The sequence below is a fragment of the Chlorocebus sabaeus genome, chromosome 18, assembly GCF_047675955.1.
Source record: "Chlorocebus sabaeus isolate Y175 chromosome 18, mChlSab1.0.hap1, whole genome shotgun sequence".
NCBI classification, from domain to species: domain Eukaryota; kingdom Metazoa; phylum Chordata; class Mammalia; order Primates; family Cercopithecidae; genus Chlorocebus; species Chlorocebus sabaeus.
Window position 1 is genome coordinate 3285081 of NC_132921.1, and position 13072 is coordinate 3298152.

The 13072-nt window shown below is 46.0% G+C and overlaps 1 protein-coding gene across 2 annotated transcripts in view; it reads right to left on the reverse strand.

Moving 5' to 3' along the window:
• GALR1 (galanin receptor 1) overlaps positions 1-12761 on the reverse strand; it is an 80174-nt gene extending 67413 nt beyond the window's left edge. The window contains exons 1-2 of one of the 2 annotated variants that reach the window (XR_012089279.1): positions 12564-12756; positions 10847-10967 (exon numbers count right to left, since the gene is read on the reverse strand). The gene's annotated coding sequence lies outside the window, so the exon portion shown is untranslated. Of the gene's footprint in view, positions 1-10846; positions 10968-12563 lie in introns of both variants that reach the window. The other variant, XR_012089278.1, reaches the window with a different exon arrangement.
• Between the last annotated feature and the right edge of the window lie 311 nt (positions 12762-13072).

Sequence of the window (13072 nt, forward strand, 5' to 3'; positions counted from 1 at the left end):
ACAGCACAGGAAAGACCCGCCCCCAAGAGTCAATCATCTCCCAATGGGTCCCTCCCACAACACGTGGGAATTATGGGAACTACAACACAGGAACAGCACAGGAGAGACCTACCCCACAAGAGCCAATCATCTCCCAATGGGTCCCTCCCACAATATGTGGGAATTATGGGAACTACAACACAGGAACAGCACAGGAGAGACCTACCCCACAAGAGCCAATCATCTCCCAATGGGTCCCTCCCACAATATGTGGGAGTTATGGGAACTACAACACAGGAACAGCACAGGAGAGACCCGCCCCCAAGAGTCAATCATCTCCCAATGGGTCCCCTCCCCCCTACAACATGTGGGAATTATGGGAACTACAAGATGAGATTTGGGTGGGGACAAAGAGCCAAACCATATCAGAAGTCCAATGTAAAAATCAAATGTAAACTTGGAATTGGAGAGACCGCTGTATGCACAAACTTCCCTTTAGCAGCATCACGTGGGAAAGGCAAAGGAGGACAGAAACCAATATTATTCCCTTTATGAGCAGATCTCATTTTGTCTGAGGATAATTAAGGAAAAAAGGTCTTCTATTCATCCTTTGGAAACTAATTCCCACAGTAGCCCTTGGACCCGTACCAGCTTTCTAGAAAACTCAACCAAATCTGTTTTGTAAACATAATTCGATAAGCAATTCTACTTATGAGAATTTTATCTTACAGATAAATGAGCACATATACACAATTTTAAAGGTGCATATATAGCCATTGCAGCAAAAGGATTGTAAACAATTTTCTAATCAAAAACGGGCTGAGGTAAAATTACATAGTTCAGTAAAGGTCTATATATTCTATGCAGTTACAAAGAAAATGAAGACACTCTCTCTGTCCTGATATACTAATAGCTCCAAAATATATTAAGTAAAATAGCATAAGAAGCAGCATATAGATCAGTGGAATAACACTGCAATTCCAGAAATAAATTCATACCTTTGATTTTTAACAAAAATGCCAAGATAATTCGATGAGAAGAAAATAGTCTTTTCAACAAATGGTGCTGGGACAACCGGATATCCACATGCAAAAAAAAAAAAAAAAAAAAAAAAAAAATGAAATTGGAACCTCACCTCACAGCATATATAAACTTAACTTAAAATGGGTCTAAGACTCAAATGTAAAAATAAAACTGGCCAGGCACGGTGGCTCACACCTGTAATCCCAGCACTTTGGGATGCCAAGGTGGGTGGATCACCTGAGGTCAGGAGTTCGAAACCAGCCTGGCTAACATAGAGAAACCCTGTCTCTACTAAAAATACAAAATTAGCCAGGCATGGTGGTGCATGCCTGTAATCTCAGCTACTTGGGAGGCTGAGGTAGGAGAATCACTTGAACCCGGGAGGCAGAGGTTGAGGTAAGCTAAGATCATGCCATTGCAGTCCAGCCTGGGCAACAAGAACAAAACTCCATCTCAAAATAAATAAATAAATAAAATTTAAAAATAAATAAAACTATACAAATATTAGCAGAAAACAAAGGGATAAATAAATCTTAATGATCTTGTATTAGTCAATGGTTTCTTAGAAATGACAACAAAGGAAAAAATTAGATAAACTTAACTTTATCAAGATTAAAAACACTTTTGCTTTAAAGGATAACACCAAGAAAGTGAAAAAGAACTCATTTAATGGGAGAAAATATTTGCAAATTGTATGTCTGATAAACACCAAGTATGAAAAATAAATAAAGAACTCCTACAAATTAACAGTAATATGATACCACAATTTTTAAAATAGGGAAAAGTTATAAATAGGCATTTCTTCAAAGAAAATACACCAAAAGCCAATAATGGCATAAAAAGAAGCTCAATGTCATTAGCCATCAGGGAACCGCAAATCAAAACCACAGTGAGGCACCACTTCACGCTCTTGGATGGCTACAGTCAAAAAGGCAGAGAGTAAATGTTGACAAAGATGTGGAGGAACTGAACCCTTCATACGCTGTGGTGGGAAGGGAAAATGGTGCAGCCATTTTGGAAGAGAGTTTCACAGTTTTCCAAACTGTTTTGGTAATTCAAGTTTAATTCAAAAGGTTAAATACAGAGTTTCCACATGACCCAGCAATTCTACTCTTATGTATATTGAGAATTGAAAACATATGTCCAAACAAAACCTATACATTAATATTTATACCAGCATTATTCAAAACACCCCAAAATGGAAATCACCAAGTAGCTATTAACTGATGAAGGCATCAACAAAATATTGTATACTTATAAAATGGAGTATTGTTTGCCAATAAAGGGAAATGAAGCACTGAAACATGCAACATAATGAACCTGAAAGCACAAAACACCACATACAGAATGATTTTGTTTACATAGAAATGTCTAGAATAAGCCAATCCAGAGAGAGAGAAAGATGATTATTGGTTGCCAGAGGCTGGGCAAGGGGGGTTGAAGAGAGAAGCCTCAGATACACAGTTTCTTTCAGGGATAGTGAAAATGTCCTGGAAATGGGTGGTGGTGATGGTTGCACAACTCTGTGAATAAACTAAACACTACTGAATTGTAACCTTTAAAAGGGTGAATTTTATGTCAACTATACCTCAAAACAGCTGTTATAAAAAACTGACGGGGCTGGGCATGATGGCTCATGCCTATAATCCCAGTCCTTTGGGAGGCCCAGGTGGGTGGATCACCTGAGGTCAGGAGTTCGAGACCAACCTGGCCAACATGGTGAAACCCCATCTCTACAAAAAATACAAAAATTAGCTAGGTGTGGTGGCACATGCCTGTAGTCCCACTACAGGTGGCTGAGGCAGAAGAATCACTTAAACCTGGGAGGCGGAGGTTGCAGTGAGTCAAGATTGTGCCAGTGCACTCTAGCCTGGGTGACGGAGTGAGACTCCATCTCAACAACAACAATGACAACAACAAGAACAAAAAAAACTGATGGAACATAAAAAATAAATAATATTTTAAGTTAAAATATTAATTAGTAAAGAAATGTAATCGGATATTAGGATATGAAAAGTGTAAGCAAGCTAAACAGTCATCTTCCATATAAAAGAATTAATAAGTATTGTCTGAAGCTGCAGATTAAAAAAAAAAGTTATAAATGTATTAGCTAGAGTTTTGCAGGTTCCTGCCAAAAAAATTGAAAATAGAAACAGCTCGAAGCAACGGCCTCTGGTTACCAGTAAGTTGTTGAGGAGGCGTGGCATGACTGTGACTCTCTGTTCCCAAGTGCATGTTTATTTTTACCAAGTATTTTACTTTTAAAACTTTTAAATCGTTACAATAGAATGAAGTAGAACTGTAATAACAGCTTACAAAGATTTCCAAGAAATATGTTAAGAAAGCAAGTTGCAGAAGAGAGCACACAATTTGATGCCTTGAATTTTTTAAAAAGGAGGAAGAAGAAATTATTACATAACTATCTTTGCGTATGTCTGGGAAGCATCTGGAAATACAAGAAATCATCACAGCAACTAACCTGAAAAGTTCGACATGCGGGAGTGAGGCTCGCCGAGCAGGAGGCCTTGTTCTCTTGCAGCCTCTGGACTGTTTTCCACCGTGACACTTACCTTTATGGCACTTTCACACTTAAATAGACAATGGGAGCAACTCCTTTTTACGCATTTGAAAATTCAGTCTGACTTTCTATTGCCTTTCACATACTAATCTTCCAATTAGTTTGGAGGACAAACTTGAAAAGAAAGACAGATGATTGAATCTTTTTTTTTTTTTTTTTTTTTTTTTTTTAAAGATGAAGTCTCGCTCTGTCTCCCAGGCTGGAGTGGCGTGATCTCAGCTCACTGCAACCTCCACCTCCTGGGTTCAAGCAATTCTTGTGTCTCAGTCTCTTGAGTAGCTGGGACTACAGGTGGATGCCACCACCCCCAGCTAATTTTTTTATTTTTAGTAGACACAGGGTTTTGCCATGTTGGCCAGGCTGGTCTCCAACTCCTGACCTCAAACAATCTGCCCACCTCAGCCTCCCAAAGCGATGGGATTATAGGCATCAGCCACCACGCCCAGCCTTTCAATCTCTGTAGAAGTCATATGTGAGGACAGAGGACATCAACGTGACTGTTCCTTTAACAGGAAAGGAAACACACAACAGCCTCTTCACTTTTGAGCTAAATTAAACTTGAGGTCTTGGAACCTTTCCTCATGGTTTTTCCATCAGCAAGGTACCAAGAATTTGAGTAAACCAAATAATGAGGACTAAGAAAAGTAGAGCAAGACGCTGAGGCAAACAATTAATGACTGGGCCAAGCCAACAGACAGTCATAAGAAAATATGGTCCCTGAAAGAAGGAAACAAACATCAAATAAGTCATACAGTGAGGTAGAGAAAAGAAACTCTGGTTAGACTTTTATATGGATGTTAAAGGCCTCCCGGCCTCCCTTCCTCCCTCTCTTTCTTTCTTTCCTTTCTTTCCTTCCTTCTTTCCTTCCTTCCTTCCTTTTTCTTTCTCTTTCTCTTTCCTTCCTTCTTTCCTTCTTTCTTTCTTTTCTTTCTTTCTTTCCTTGAAATGGAGTCTCGCTCTGTCACCCGGACTGGAGTGCAGTGGCACAATCTTGGCTCACTGCAACCTCTGCTGCCCAGGTTCAAGCGACTCTTCTGCCTCAGCCTTCCAAATAGCTGGGATTATAGGTGCCTGCCACCATGCCCGGCTAATTTGGTATTTATAGTAGAGACGGGGTTTCGCCATGTTGTCCAGGCTGGTCTCAAACTCCTGACCTCAGGTGATTCACCCACCTCTGCCTTCCAAAGTGCTGGGATTACAGACATGAGCCACCACACCCGGCCAAACATATAAATTTCTTAATGAAGGGCTTGGAAATTTCTACTACCAGCTTGACTAAAGAGCCCAGATCTATTAAGAATGTCTTTTAATGACCACTTGATGGCACCATAGTTAAAATGCAGGCACAGTCACTGGCCCCTGTAGTATCACAACTATTCCAGAGCTATTACAGAGGCAGTAGCCCCATGAATTCAGATACAGCTCGACAGAAAGGTACAAGGACAGAAAACCTTTTTCAGGCCCTCCAAAATAATTGCGTACCTTGGCCTTTGCTTGCTAAAAGATCAAGCAACATTCCTTGGCATTCCCAGGAAGGAAGGAAAGAAGGAAGGGAAGACTGCTCCATCCAGAAGAATTTTGTCTAGCTACAGTAATTAGATTTTTATTCACAAGCAGCTAGTAGAGAATCACAATGGAATGCACTTAAATTAGGTTAAAAAGGGATCTTTGAAATGTCATTTGCAAAATTAGTTTGTGATACACAATATTCTCCTGGCCCAAGGTTAAGTAGATTTGGGGAAATAGATTTCAAAGCAATTTCCCATTCGAGGTTTTTCATTCTTCTCCTCCCCTCAGATTCTCCATTTGGGCCTGAAGTCCAGAACGTTCACTTCTTCTTTGTTTCAATATGGAGGCTTCCACAAAGACCAAATCCTAGAAGGTACCACCACAGCAAAGCAGGCAATGACTTCCAGCTGTAACCTGCAGACAGCCAGGTCCCCCTTCCGTGGAGGGTCCTTGATCCCAGAGATAAATGTTTCCTTTGGTTTGTGAGTTTTTGTTTTTACCACTTCCCTCCTCTTATCCTGTGATCCAAAGTGCAAGTAAGGAAAATGTGCATTGTTCAAAGTTACCCAAATGAGTACTTTTGTGTGTTGAGGACTGGAAATGAAAGAGCTTGTGAATGTGATTATTAAATGTATACTGCAGTGACCCACATGGCACAGCAACAGAGACCAACTTCCAATCAAGCGACCTGGCGAGGATAAACCTGAAGCTCAGTACCTCTGTCTGTGCTCTGCTGAACTAATGTCAGGAGGCTGCAGCCAGATGCCAAGGGCTACAGGCCTCCGAGTTACATGAAGATGGGGTAGAGATGGTGCAAGCTGTCAACCGAAAAGGCCTCTGGTGAGTAGGAGAGCACACCCTCTTCCATTTCAATCTGGTGGAGAGGAGCGCCCAGCAGCCCTGCTCCCAGGAGAATGCCTCCTCACTGCCTGGGAGGGAGCGCCCATCACAGACCAGCGGTCCCTCCAGACACCAGAGGGTGGGATTCAAATGACTTCTATATTCAACACATATTTAGGAAGAGACTTCCAGTCCCATCACAGGTAGCTGCCCCCTTCTTCCCCGGTCCTATGTCTCACCACCAAGAATCCCAGACACAGCACAGCCAACAGGTGCAAGAACAGCCTGCAGGGTGTGGAGAAGGCGGCAGGGTGCCCAGGGAGCCGGGCTCCAGGGAGGATGTGGACCTGAGCTCCTGGGCTTCCTACCACCCCTCATGGATTCTACATGGCTCTGCAGAAGCTCCAACCCTGGGGCCACCGACAGACACACACAAAAGGAGCTCCAGGAAAACCATGCACGCACCCCCATCCCCCAGCCAGAGGACCACAAACAGAGCAGTCCAACCACAGGAAACCCCTGCAGCAAGACTCATCAGACATACACACGGCCCATCCCCGGGCTCTTAGCAGGGCCGATGAGGGGTGGACCTTCCACCTCACCACTTCCACTGCTTCCAGGGCCTCGGGCTGCACTGAGCACCGACTGGCTCCATCCCACCCCCAGCACACGCAGGCGGCACCCTGACCTATCGGGGCAATGACAGTGGGTCCATTGTGGAGCTGAGCCCACTCCACCCCACCCGGCAGCAACAACCCTGAGCAAAGCAGTGTGACGTGGGGCTTCTCTCTGCCCTGTGCCCTCCCTGGCAAGCCCCTCACCATGAGAAGGGATATGGGGTAGGGTGCAGGTTGAGTCCACTTTTTCCCCTCAGTATCAACCGGACTGAGGAGGGAGCCCCCTCCCCGCGTGGCATCACTAAGGCTAAAGCCAGCAGTGGGAGGCAGGCAGTGGCACCGGCTTCCCCACAGCCTCCCTGGGTCAGCAGGGCCCAAGGGAGCTGAGTGTAGCCGAAGCCCCACACCCACCTGAAGATATTAGAAGGGCCAGGGAAGGTCATCATCACCCCATGTGCCTGCAGCCACTCAGCACCGCCAGGGCTCTGCTGCGGCTGTAGTGCCACACACACCCTGCCCAGACACAGCAGCCACTCAGCACCGCCAGGGCTCTGCTGCGGCTGTGGTGCCACATGCACCCTGCCCAGACACAGCAGCCACTCAGCACCGTCAGGGCTCCGCTGCGGCTGTAGTGCCACACACACCCTGCCCAGACACAGCAGCCCAGCGGAGAGCACCTGCTGCCGACGAAGACTCCAGCAGCTTTGGAGTCTCATAAGATATCCTAAATGTCCAGGCTCCGATCCAAAGTCACTCAAAATACCAAGAACTAGGACAATCACAACTGGAAGGAGAAATAAACCAGTGGATGACAACACGGAGATGAGTCAGAGGCTGTCATTAGCTGAGCAGGATCTTCACATAACCATCATAAATATACTTCAGCAAGCACGAATTCCCATGGAATAAATGGAAAATTAGAACATTTTAGCAAAAGAATAAAGAAAAACCAAATGAGGGCAGGCGCGGTGGCTCACGCCTGTAATCCCAGCAATTTGGGAGGCCAAGGAGGGTGAGCACGCGTCTCAAATACTGAGAGAAAAGGAGAGTCAACACAAAGTCTATGGCAGGGAAAATGTCCTCATGGACAGGTACAAATAGAGACACTCTCGGGTGAAGGAGCACTTAGAGAATCTGCCACCAGCAGGTTACTCAAAGCATGGCTTGAAGAAGTTTCCTAAACAGAAGGGAAATTACAAAAGAAGCAATATTGGAATATTAGGAAAAAAGCGAGAAAAGCAGCAAAAGTAAAAAATACGGGTAAATAAACAGACTCCTTCTCGAGTTTTCTAAATTATATTCCATGGTTGGAAGCAAAAATGACAACGCTGTCTGATGCTCTCAGTGTACGTGAAGAAAGTATTAAAGGTGATAGTTACATTATAAACTATAACCTTTATTGTAAACTCTAATATAATATAGGGGAGGGAAAGTATGAAGAGAAAGTTTAGGTGACCACGTTGTATTAGAACTAACAAAATATCAGCACCTCTAGACCATGTAGGATGTGTATAAATAATGAAATACCTACAGCTGCCATTTTAAAAAACTATAAAAAGGGATAAACCCCAAAACACTAGATAAATCTACATGGAATTCTTTTAAAAAAATGTTCAAGTATAGGAAAGCCAGGAAAAACAAAATAAAGAAACTCTAAACAGTGTTTTTATACTTCAGTAAAGACACTGAAAACCACCAGCCGCTGGGCACAGTGGCTCCCGCCTGGAATCCCAGCACTTTGGGAGGCCAAAATGGGAGGATCACTTGAGCCCAAGAGTTCAAGACCAGCCTGGGCAACAGTGAAACCCCGCCTCTTTCTAAAAATAGTAATAATATAAGAAGAAGAATAGCCAGTGACTGCAGAAGCAAGGGCTGTCTTTGGTCGGCATCTCTCCGGTATGTTTCTCTCGGGACATAGTCTGCTGAACGCATGGACTTGGAGTTAACTGGACCCCTGTGAATTTTCATTCATTCTCTGCATGTGTCTGAGCGCGTGCCCCGACCCTGGAGCACCCTGGGCACTCAGCCAGTGTGGTCCTGACCTCACAAAGCCTTTGGGTTCAGGCCAGAGAGAAAATATGCTATCAATAACTCAGGGCTTCTAAATTTGCTGCCAGCTGAGATTTCTGAAATTCCCGCCATGTGAGGGCTTCATCCTGAGCCCTGTGGAGTGCCCTGGGTGGAGATGGGCAGTGTGCCCCATTTTACAGAGAAGGATCAAGAGAATCACGAGTATCTTCCGAGGTCACACAGCATACAGCAGGGCGTGTCCTTCCACCCAGGGCTTTCACCTCTCAAGAGTTTTCTAGAAAAATCTTAATTATTATAGGGTTTCCAAGGCAGGACTGAAAATAAACCTAGGGCTGCTCATTTTTACTATTTCACAAATGGTATTGTTTTATTTCTCACTTTTCAGCTTTAATATTTCCCAAAGAACTGGGGGACATTTTCTGGTGGCAAAAACGATGCTCATTTACATCACCAAGCCTGTCAGTCTACGCAGGTTTTGTCCCACGTGGACCAGCTATCACCGCAGGTCATCTCAACAAACAGCAATACTTAGGAGCATTCAGCTCATCTGGTTTCGCCAAGCTGACTTTTCTTTTTTATAAAAATGTTAGCGAGGGAGAGATAAATCACAAAGGCGGCCATAGCATGGCCACTTCCATCCATCTGCTCACACCGCTCCCCCTGCCTGCCTGGTCCTTCCTGCCAGCAGCATCCGAAAGTGTCCCGGGCAAAGCCCCTGTGACTCTTTCCTGTCGCTCTGAACCGAGGTGGACAGGACAACCTCTGCACGCCTCCGGGCCTGAGCTTACCAGAGTGAATTCTTCCTCCCTCTCGCCCACAACCCATTCAATAGATGCTCTGAGCACCCAGCGGAAACATTCGATGCCAACTCGACTGCACTTCTCCCTGCAGGGCCCTTGGCTGTGGGGGAGGCAAAGGTATCCAAGATCTCTGGTGGTCCTGGGACAGCTTGTGCAGGCTGAATGGGATGAATCAGCGACAGAACTGTATCCTCCCCCAAGCTACAGGGCTAAAAGGAATAGATGAGCCAACTGTTTACACAGAACTCAACTGAATTATTAACTTCGTAAGACGTTTTCTAGCTCATCTCCATGTTTTCAGGTTATATATGTTAATAGATTGAATTATGCTATCATTACTTTACTTCTTCATATCAGTGAAGCAGAAAGAAACACACAGAAAAAAATATGAGTGGTGGCTGCAAGTCTCTTTTAAAACACTAAAAACATGAAACAAATTTGCAATGATGAAAAGAAAAAGTACCATCAAACAGTAAGCAAAGGCTACTGCTTACTTTTTCTACATACATTTTCCATTCTCACCTTTGCCTTTGATCAAAGAATTCTTTATAGTATTTATTGAAGCTTGAGATGAACCTTCACTTATAGGAAAAGGAGACACTGCCTCTGAACATCAGGAAGCATGGAGAGGCTGCTGAATCACCTCCAGTTCTCCCTGTTTGTTGTTCTAGTTAACACGGAAGGGAGACGGGCGTGTAAATATTGTGAGACAGTCTTGTTAAATACTCACACACAGCATTTACATGTACGTGATGTACAGGATGAATTCTCTACGTGGGTGTCCTTGATAACCCTAGTATTGCCCTTTCAGGAAACCTCTTAGTAATTAATTTCTTCCACAAGTACTTGGTGCACATGGCTCTGGGCAGACCTTATGAGGCTTGACACGAATAGACCGTCACCCAGAGAGGTCACTCCACAAACACAGGGTTTTGTCTTATTCACTGTGGACTCTTCAGAATCTAGACCAGTGTCACCTGGTAGAGATGTCATATAACTTTGCATTATCCAACACAGTATCTACTAGTCCCAGGAGGGTACTGAATACTTGAAATGTGGCTGGTGTGAGTGAGGAACTGAGTGTTTTAACTTCATTTCGCTTTCACTGAATTTCAATAGCCAACCGTGGCTGGTGGACAACACAGACATGCCTGATACAAGCAGAAATTCAACAAGTATTTGTTGTTAAAAGAGTGAGCAGCCTCTCCCCTATGGAGCTTGTGATATGGGGAGAGATAAATATTGGTCAAATAATGACAAAATAAATCTGTAATTACAAATTATAACTTGGCTATTGAAAAGTGCATGATGGCCAAATGCGTTGTCTCACGTCTATAATCCCAGCACTTTGGGAGGCTGAGGCAGGAGGATTACTTGAGTGTAGGAGTATGAGACCAGCCTGAGCAATACAGGGAGATCCCATCTCTACAAATTAAAATTAAAAATTAGCCAGGCATGATGGTGCTCACCTGTGGGTCCAGCTACTCAGGACGTCGAGATAGGAGAATCGCTAGAGCCCGGGAATTCAAGGCTGCAGTGAGCTATCATCGCACCACTGCACTCCAGCCTGGGTGACACAGCAAGACTCCACTGAAAGAAAAGAGGAGAAAAAAGAGTACACAGTTTCATGAAGGAATATAAGCAAGTACCTTGGGCCTCACGGAGACTGTCTCCGAGGAAATGGTGTTGAGGCCAAAACCAAAACAGCTGTGAGCTGAACCCAGAACCAGAGAATAGGAAAGGTAAAGAAAGAGAAAGGAGGGGAAGAGAGCAAGAGAAGTAGAGACAGAGAAACAGAAATGGAGAAAGAGGAGAGAGAAGAAAGGCGACAGAGAAAGGGGAGAGACAGAGGGAGAGAGGCAGAGAGGGAAGGAGAAAGAAATGGAGACAGAAAAACAGTGATGGAAACCAACAGACAGGAGAGAAAGAAAGAGAGAGAAAGAGAGAAGTGGGGAGGGAGAGGAAGATGGGAAGCAGCAGAGAATTCCTCCTGGCAGAAGACGTCGCACAGGGCAGTGGGAGGGAGCATGGGCAGTAGGAGGGAGCACGGAGCAGTGGGAGGGAGCACAGGGCAGCAGGAGGGAACACAAAGTGGTGGGAGGGAGCACAGGGCGGTGGGAGGGAGCACGAGGCTGTGGGAGGCAGCACAGGGCGGTGGGAGGGAGCACGGAGCAGCGAGAGGGAGCACGGTACAGAGGGAGGGAGCATAGGGCTTCAGAGAACAGCGTGTATCTGTGCGAATCTCACAACATGAGGTTGGAGGGGAACGGGTGGCCAGCTCCGGAGGGCCGTCCAGGTCCTGTTGGGATTTCCCTCTTTACCCTCAGAACAATGAGAGCCTGCTAGAAGGTGGTGAGCAGAGAAAGGGCCCACAATGTTTGCGATTTTGAAAAATCACCTGTCTACAACACAGAAAACCAACCAGAAGAGTGGACTGAAGGGAAAGATAGGCGGCTACTGCAGGTGTCCAGGCTACAGATGGTAACGGGCGCTTCCAGGAGGGGAAAGATGGACGCTGCCATCACACCTGAAAAAAGGCGACGGCATGTCTGAGACTGGCTTGTTTCCAAACCACCCTCAGAAGCCCGGATGGATGTTGTGCTGGGAACGCCCTGTTCATCCAAGTTTCCACCTACACAATAAAAGCCCATCACAGGCCGGGCACACACTGTGCCATTCATTCATTCACTCACATCAAGGGAGTCACTGCCCTCCAAAGGCCAGGCATGGCGACGGCCAGTGGAGGCTGAGCCAGGTGGACCCTCAACCTCCCTGCCTGCATGTGTGCACCTGTGAGTTCTCTAAACCAGAGCTGGCAGGCTTAGGGACGCCTCAGGAAATTATCAGCTCTCACGGTCGTAGCATCTTCCCATCTATCGACTTACTTAACTTTAAAATGTGTCACAGATACCATTTTGGCTTCAGAGAGACGCTGCGCAGCCATGGCAGCCCCACCATGAATGGCCATTCCTGTCAAATGAAGCAACATGAACAGCCTGGGTTTATATCCATCTTTCCCTTCCAAACAAGGCAAGTCAGGAATTACTGAGAAAGTTATAAAAGCATTTGGTTAGAATTCATTCACTAAGTAAATAAATTTAATGAAGCAAACATGTAACAAATAAACTTAATGAAGCAGACATAATGGAGTGCAGGGCAGGACCGAATGTCCCCTCCGGTACTTACTGTTCCTGAATTCACAAGCTTGACGGCTGGGTTGGGCTGCAGAGCGGACAGGCCGGTCCGCACCACCAATTCATGCTCACAGACGGCAAAGCGCACGGGCTCACGGACGACGGCAAGCGGACGGGCTCACACACGGACGGTAAGCGCACGGGCTCACGGACGGACGGCAAGCGCACGGGCTCACACACGGACGGCAAGCGCACGGGCTCACGGACGGACGGCAAGCGCAGGGGCTCACGGACGGACGGCAAGCGCAGGGGCTCACGGACGGACGGCAAGCGCAGGGGCTCACACACGGACGGCAAGCGCAGGGGCTCACACACGGACGGCAAGCGCAGGGGCTCACACACGGACGGCAAGCGCAGGGGCTCACACACGGACGGCAAGCGCAGGGGCTCACACACGGACGGCAAGCGCAGGGGCTCACACACGGACGGCAAGCGCAGGGGCTCACACACGGACGGCAAGCGCAGGGGCTCACACACGGACGGCAAGCGCAGGGGCTCACG